Below are 9,450 nucleotides of genomic sequence, written 5' to 3'. Positions count from 1 at the left end.
AGGTTATTGGGTAAACATGTTTCGAATGTAACAGTTTTGATAGATGTTCTCCTAATACTGAAGACATCATTAAGAAGTAAGAAAAACTAACTGTAAAGCTATTTCAACTATTTTTAAAATGTTCTGTTTCTCTCTACTTTTCGTTGTTTTTAGCCCCAGGTACATGGGGCCACGAGTGCGGAATTCCGCATGAGTCGAGCTAGTTGTATATAATTGAACGAAATATCATTGCAAATACTTGGTTAGAGGAAGGTTTTATGAAAGTTTCTACACCTCAGATGAAATTGAGAACACTATGCATAGGTGCTATGTGTTATGGCTTTAAACAAATCTTCGAATTTGTACTTACACAATACAAAAGATAGAGGCGTTACATAAAACTTCATTGAAAACAAAGAAATTTTTATAGAAGTGTGAGTGAGTGAATGAATGTAGAAATTATACACTTGTGACGACGTGGGAGACTGGATTTTTCGTTGAATGTTTTAATTACAAAGAAGGGATCAGTAAATACAATAATAATTGACACCATAGAGACAGTCAAAGTATTTTATGTGTCAGGCATTAATGCATATTCATTTAAAGACTAGAAGCGTTTAGTGTTTTTGGTACGTAAGTATATATGTATATATTTCTTGTCTTTAAACTTAATCTGCCAACAACTACAAGAAAATGGTTAGGTAAGTGACATAATATTAACGGTGGCACATTACATTTAATGTACACTCTTATTCACAAAACAATATCTAATCTGGAATAGATTACGATAACAAGTATCCAATTTGTATGCTTTAATTAACTTGCAGTTCCAATTCATTAATAGCTATACTATTCTAAGCCTGCCCGCTAAGTTATGCCCCCTCCCACCGCAAGCCCGTTCGCTAAACACAAATTTTACTACTGTCGCCTGGACAGACCTTCGTCCTTCGTCATTCGGCAGTAGATCTCGTTGCGCTCGCATTAATCGTTCTAATGAATACCTATTTACAATACCTATTCACAATGAATAATAATAAATAATACCTCAATACTATTCAAATAACTGTTCACAATTCTAGATAAATATGGTGGGAGCGCAAATAAATACATAACTATATAATAAGGTAATATAATGCATCATTTATTTGCGTTTCCACCATTTATTTCATTTAATATTTTTGCTTAAGTTTTCTAATTTTCCGCTCAAATTTCTTAAATTTTTCTTTCATATAAACCTTTTACTTTGTTCCATCCATTCACGTGTGATTCGATGACAAGGAGAAATAGGGGTTCATTATTGTATATATAGATAAAAAAATCATAAAATTAATCATGTTTTTAAAATTTAATATCAAATGAACAGTAATAAAAAATTTTCAGAATTACTTAGTTAATTACATTGGTTACGCTTTTTGTTTATCTTTTTGTGTATCCTAGGTTTTTTTTGGTTACAATTTATTGGTTCAAGCACCCAAACAAATTAGAACGATAACCTGCGATAAGCAACATCACTACATAGTATAAAACAAAGTGATTTCCCTCTGTCTGCCTGTTCCTATGTACGCTTAGAACTTTAAAACAAGAGAGGAAGGTTTATTTGTATAATACATGTATATTATAGTAGAGAAACACTGGAAATTTTAGACGTTTCTAATGTAATATCGCAAATAAACACATTTTTGTATATAAAGACATTCTGTTATGGTTATTATAAGCAACATTGTCAACACAGTCGAGGGGACCTCTATGATGAAAAACTTTTCGAAAGAACGGTAAATAGCTATAAAATTTGGTTCGCCAAATATAATAATTTGAAAATTGTTAATCGATTGAGATTTTGAGAAATATTAATATTTTAATTCAACCCTTGCTAACTAAACACAAGTTGGATAGAACTAGCACGAATTAAACTAGTAGCTTCAGTTGAATTTTTACTTTTTACTGGTTCTCTTGTATTGAACAGAAGGGTAAGTATGAATAGCAATAACAGTGCATGCTTTGAATTTCTTCTCTATCAAACGTTCGTTATACACATCTCCATCACATTACTAGCTTATGCTCTCCTTTACTTGTCTGCCTTCTTTATAGGTGCTATACTGTTTTCTATACTATAGCAAACTTGCCTGGTTGCTTGTACGGTGTTCTTCTACTTATTTGTTTTTAGGAGACACGGAGAAGAAGAAATAAGACAAGAAAGATAATATTGTTTGTCACGGTACATCTATTGTGTATTATTATTGTCTACAAAACAATTCTATTATAGAATTTTCATAGAAAAAAATAAATATTTGTCGAGATTAAAATTTAGTAACAACGAATAGCCGTGTAGAATTTTTTTTTCTACTTGTTTGTAAGGTCTACACCTACGTCGTGTACATGACCAAGACGTTATAAATATTTAATTAAAAATTTTATGATGTAATAAAATTGATGTGGATGCTATAAACTATAATTGCTTATCTTGGCAATAATTACTTGCGTACCTTTCATATTCGTTGGCATACCTATTAATACCAAGGAAACTACTCGTTGAAAAATCAATGTACTATAGGCATCAAGAATAAAAAGAATACTCACAGTTACATGGAGGTCCACTAAATGGAAATCGATCTCTGCATGGAATTTCAGGTACTGTAGGAGGACAATCTTGCCACCAACAAAACATTTCACCATCCAGGCATAGACAAAATTCACATTGATCAGCTCGATATATCTGCAAAAAAGAAAACACGTTATCAGTAGAATTCGTTATGAAATTTTCACGTTTCATGTATTCGATTTAAATTGAACAAAATTAGTTAGTAACCACTGATGAATTAGATAGAATTAGAATAAAGATAAAGGCCAAAGAGCGAAAACATATATATTGTTTATTTTATTTTTTTAAATTCTACAACCATTTTAGGATATATAAAGGGTAGCTCTTCTATCGAATGTACTTATGACTTTGCTTTATAAATAATTTACCTAAGCAACACTTGTTGTTTGTGCTCGAACATTACAGAATAAAATTTTAAAAAGTAACTCTTCCTTTTTACTTTGTATTCTTCAGATTTCATCATTCTTATAAGAACAAAGTTTTACATTTCTCAATGAGGATCAAAAAGAGAAAAAACAGCCGCCTGTTTAAAGCTGACCATAAAACAAAACAAAAAACCGAAGCTCTACAAGAGAAAAAAATTCGATGGATTACTCGATAGTGAAACAGATGGCCCATTTACTATTAATTTAAGGATGTTCGATGAGAATTCAAATATTCTGGTTTGGTATTTTCAAATTTGTGTTGTTTTTCAAAAGTTGTGTGGAGACATGAAAAGTTTTTTTTTCCCTTTTAAGTAAATGTAATTTCATTTTATAACAAATATTAAATAAACATTTTACTGAGAGCAGATTTGTTTTTTTTTTTTTTATTATTTTATAAAATTTCATTATTGGAAATGATGATGAAAACTTTGAAAAAACATTCATACAATATTTTTCATTACTTGATTATTTGTATGAATTGTATTTACTTGTATAACAAAACAACATTTTCTACAAACAACAAGCTATACACACACAAATACAGAACAACTATATCTACAGTGTCTGTTATAATAAGAGGTGAAATAAATATTTATGTTACATAATTAAATGTTTTGTATCAAGATTGTAATAATAACACAATAAAATATATCATATTAGCTGATTGCTGTGTTTTATTGAGTGTATTTTATGAGTAACACATAAAGTATAATGAAGGGTTAAGATTTATAAGTTTTAGAGTCATAGTTTCATTCCTCTAGATTTTTAAGCTTCAGTAACAATCGGAGTCTGGGATGTGCATCAACACCTAACTTCGAGGTAGAAAAATACAAGTTTTTAGACTAATCAATACTGTGCCGTAAAAGTAACGGGCTTGTGTAGTGTTGAGCACCAAGATTTAAGCAAGACTGATTTGACTGTATTCATCTTACACACTTAGGCTTGAACGTTGAATTAACAACTTCTGTCTAGCATACTTGGTGTTGTACTTTGATCTTTCTTATACACATTAGGAAGACCAAACAAGATCTGCTAGACCAAGACAAAGATGTTTAACCCATTACACTAGTTCGTTAAACAAAAAAAGTCAAAGAAAGTCTTGATTATGGTCTTAGTTTTGGTGTCGCTAATCAATAAGGTGACCAAAGAACATACCAAAGAAGAATCGAAAAATGTTGGAATCAAAAGCTTCAAGGATCCAATTATCGCTTACATGCGAATATAATTGCTACGTTGAAATGAAAATGGAAGGACCTATGAAGATCATGTTCAAAATTTCAAAAAGAAACTTTTTTTTTTAGTCAATTTGAGTCAAAGACATAAAGGGAAACTAATTTTAGCAGAAACTTTTTTTTTGTATGCCGAATAGTTACGGCATAAAGCGAATGCAAATTTCTAAAGTAATAGGTGGAAATTCTTTTAGATGAACGATTTTTTTTAAAAGCCTTGGCCATATTCTCAAGTAATGGCAGAGGTTATTCATATGAATGTTTCTCAAAGTCGAAGGAACACGTAGAGAAATAATATTTGAAATACGTCTTAGCCGGTATTTTTCAACATTTTCCAGCTTTTAAATTATATGTATATGTATGCAGATGTATCTACACTCTCTCTGCCTCTTTCGAGCAGTCATTTCGTTGCTATGAAAGCGAATAACTTGAAGCATCAATAATGGACAATACTCACAAATTTTTCTTTTGTTTATAATTTATTATATTCAAAATAAGCTTAGGGAAAAGTATAGCTTTAATTGTAAACGAAGTTATAGAAAATAAATTATACTACTCTTTATCAATGCAATAATAGCGTCAGTCAAAAAGTTATTGATATCTCTCCCCAATAGTTTATAAACACTCTGTATCACATTCATTATATTTATGTAACATACATATTTTTTTGTGGAAAAATATTGAGATGATATAATATCTAACAACGACAGAAACAAAACACAATAAAAATAAAAAATTGATTCATAAATATTTGAAAGATGGGAGCCAAAGACAAGTAAATGTTATAGTATTCTAGATATACAATATTATTAAGCTGGATTTACAATAGCATATAAATGTAATCATTTTTGACATAATTCTCTTCAATCGTTTGTTATCGTTTACATTATATTGAAGTTTTATGTAATGTTAGTAGCATGCTTAAAGTAGTTGCAATTTATTCGATTATTTGAATTGATTCAGCAATAGACTTAATATTTTTATCGCCCGTGAGAAAATAAGTACTTTTTTCACTCAGTATGCGTGAGAAAAATAGTTCATTACCGCTCTAGTGTGATAATGAATTCATTCCCGCACTAGGGCGCTAATTTTACTAATCTTTAAGAATAAATACAATAATCATTCTCCATTTGAATCGCTAGTTAAAAAAAATAGCATGAAATCCCATTAAAAGCCTAAGTGAAGAAATTCCCATCAAAATATCGAAGGAAAATAACTAAATTTTCTTGTGTTTGAAAAAAATGTAAAATATTAATAACACCATCTCTCTCTTAAAAACTTTTGTCTAGGATAATACTATAACTTCCTCAGGAAGACCTATCGAAATCAGACTAACCGTTTCTGAACTCCAAATATGAAGATAGAGCAAAAAACAGACAATTTTACAATTTTAATTACTGTTTGCTGCAATAAAAGTGCTGCTTTTAGTATTATTTTGAGAAAATTATGATTCAATGATGTTGATAAAAAAATCTAAGCCCCATTTGCGATAGAAGAATCTTTATTGACGCTTGTGTTTTTTTTCCTACAGTATTGCAAAAAGTTTTGGTTTATTGCAATGTACATAAACCAAATACACCCTTTGTAGTCAAATAATGTGTTATTTTTATCTTAACAATACCACACAACTACAAAATACTCTAACTATAGTCGTCTCTGTTCATCAAATGATGAATCTTCGATGAACTCATAATTAAATTAAACATTTGTTTTTGTATCCTCGACAATCTTATATTTTTATGGTATTATTATTATAAACTACAAGATTGTCTAAATATTTTAGACAGTTATTTTTTACCCTGATTATCCCAATATGATTCATCATTTTTTCAGCCAATTTTGTACGATAGAATAATAGTAAAAATCCCGATGACCTAGGAATTTTTTGTGATTTTTGGAAACTTTGTTAATCAAAAAATGTATTTATAAAGTTTTATTGAAATCCCTAGTATTATTCAATCCTTGTATATCTCCTTAAGCTTGAATATTATTAAAAAACAGTCTTCCACAGTCTTACCCTATCTTTTAAACACGTTAAACAATTTCTGACAGGTGCACTCTATAAATAGTGACTAGATGCATTTGAGTTTCTATAGATTGTTTATAAAACGAAAACAAGAAATAAAAAGTCAGTTATAGCAAATAATATATGAAAAGTTATAACCAATTTAAACATTGTCACTTATAAAATGACAGACGTGTGTGTGGTGTCTTTTTAAAAAGATATTCAATGTAAAATTGCATCAGTGAAGCAGAATAAAAGCTCTTCTCTTGGCTTACTACAACAATATTTTATTCTGTAAGGTTTGATTCATATTTGTAGAAAGTATTGCTTTTATCCATGCAATGTAACATGACCATAATACCGTAAACGTATAATTTTAAAAGTTAGATTGTAATATTAACAGATTTTATAGAATAAAATATTCGCGGTTTGGAATTATGGTTTATAATATTAATATGCATATTAGCCAGTAAAGCCTCCTGTAATCAAGCTTTTTTTAAAAATAAAACTTATTTTTTATAACTGAGTGTTTATGTTATTTTAAAAAACATGTTTTTGTTTTATATAACATTTTTATGTTATTTTAAAAAAACATTATGAAATTATGACGTAATTATATACAATCGGTTTTTCAAACATGCCTAGTCTGCAATTCGAGGAATTAACAAACAGATTACTAATAAACAAAAAAAACAATATTAATTGTTATGAAGAAAAATTGTCTGGAAAAGCTTTATACTAAGGAAAACCAGTTGACCAATTCAAAATACCTATGAAATTCCACCTTCGCGAACATTTTCTGCATGAAACGAATAATTTCTGCAAGTAGCTTTTTACTGTACCTAACTCAGGTCCGTAACTAGGGCGTGGTAAAGGAGGTATTCGCCTCCTTTGATCCGCCTTCAAATTTTTTTTGAAACCCAATAATCTTTTGTCATTTTTATCAGCTGTGATGAGTGTTTTTCGATAGTTATCATTTATGTGCTTAATTTCTAGACCAGAACTCAACATATTTGAAACCAATTAGAGCTAGTTAAGTTTGATCACAAATTTGAAAAGTATGACTCAAATTTGGTAGGATTACATACTTGGTTTATCAAAATTGGATAAAATTTGAATGTGATAAGGCAAAATTAAATTTTTTGGATTTTGATGACGTCATCAAGTTAAAAAATTTGATTTTTTTGATAACACAGGCAAATTTGATCCGAGTTTATTGGAATTTTTTTTGAAACCCACTAATTTTGAGTCATTCTTTTCAGCTACGATGTCAGTTTTTCGCTAGCTATCACTAATATGCTTAATTACGGGACTAGGACTCCACATTCTTGAAACTTATTAAAAAAAACTAGGTTAATTTTGATCACAAATTTGAAAAGTATGACCCAAAATTAGTAGGATTACATACTTGGTTTATCGAAATTGCCAAAATGGTACTTTTTGATTCAATTGAATTAAAAATGGGTTATCTTGACGACCTTCTCATATTATTTAACAGTTTTGCTTATGGTTTTTATTTGTATAACTATCTATTGCACACTCTTGAGCGTGGAATATTGAGGCGTTTATCTTGTCTGGCATAGATGTATTATTAAAGTATAATCCTGATAGTATTCCACTATGGGTTTTTATGATTATGTAATACCAGCTTTAAATTTACCATAAAAATATAAATATAATATATAATAATATTATTGATGATACCGACATACATTACATACACAAAATATTTTATATGGAATATTTTCATAGAATGAATATTTTTCTGTAAATTGAAAACGAAGCAATAAGTTGAATTATTATCAATAATGAAAAAAACTCTCTGAATGTATGAATAAAAATGTTTAAAAATATTTATGATATGTGGAACAAAGATATCATTTACTGTATTTTAACTGTATGGATGGATTTTGTAGGTTTGTTTTAAAATAATATTATATATAATATAAAACTCTAAATATGATGTAATGTAAAATAAAACATGCAAAAATATTATATGATGATGCATTCAACCAACGATTTTGCGTTGTTTTGTTTTTGTTAAAAATTTACTTCATTTTAACTAGATAGAAATGATGCTTTATTGTATATTATGTTTTATTTCAAAATAAAACGAAAATACCAACTAAAACTTTTTTTTTTTAAGTTTCAATTATAAAATGCATATGAACGAATCTGTGATTTAGTAATACCAGGTGACCTGTGCGGAATTCTTACACCCCCAAGTAGACTACAGCAAATATACATCTGGATTACTCCCAAGTACCTACACACAAGGACTACAGTATTTTGTAAATCCTACTTCACCTATTACATTCAAAATTTAAAAAAAAAAGACAATAATGGGAACTGTCGATGGAAGTAAAAATTTAAAACTTTTGAATAACTGTGTTTTTTTTAGTATAGTATCAAAAATTTAAACAAATCATAAGTATCACCATTCATGACCAGTAATCAGTAGTTACCAAAGATTAATGATTTCTAAACGACTAGAATACAGCCAAAAGTTCGCATTTCCTTTCGAATACAATCATAAATGTTTGTGGGATAATTTGCAAGCGTTTTTATATCAGAATATCTTATTCAACTACATATATTCACACTTAAAATATTGATTAAATATAGACTGATAAATTTGACTTCATTTAATGTTTATAAAACTTGATATAGACGAGGAAATGTAACATAAAAAACGTGAAAACAGAGAAAAATTTTAAAGTAAGGTAGATCGAGATGCAGTTTCTTGCATTAGGTTTTGATAAACTTTGTGAAAATTGTAAATGTGATGCCCTATAATAAGCAATTGAAAAAATAAATTCTTATCTCGTCAAATGTACCAAATATACTGAAAATAGTTACCCCTGAGTAACTATTGTTATTGTTTTGGGGTCGCTATATTGAATTTTAATTATTGCATTATCTTCAGAAGCACTCTCAAGGTTAAGGCAAATAAATTGACGTCAAAATCATTAAAATCGACCGACGCGTTTGGTCTCTAGTGTGCCACATAAGAACACACATATGTTATTTTTCACAATATGGCGTCTGGTGGTCACCATATTGAATTTTCATTACTGACATATCTTCATTAGCACTCGCAAAGTTAAGACAAATCGGTTGACGTCTGAATCATCAAAATCGGTTCACGCGTTTGGTCTCTAGTGTGCCATATAGAAACACACACATATATGGACTGATAAACAGATTACCACT

This window comes from Chrysoperla carnea, chromosome 3 (genome assembly GCF_905475395.1).
Source record: "Chrysoperla carnea chromosome 3, inChrCarn1.1, whole genome shotgun sequence".
NCBI classification, from domain to species: domain Eukaryota; kingdom Metazoa; phylum Arthropoda; class Insecta; order Neuroptera; family Chrysopidae; genus Chrysoperla; species Chrysoperla carnea.
The sequence above is the reverse complement of the archived record's forward strand: the minus strand, read 5'-3'. Positions refer to the sequence as shown.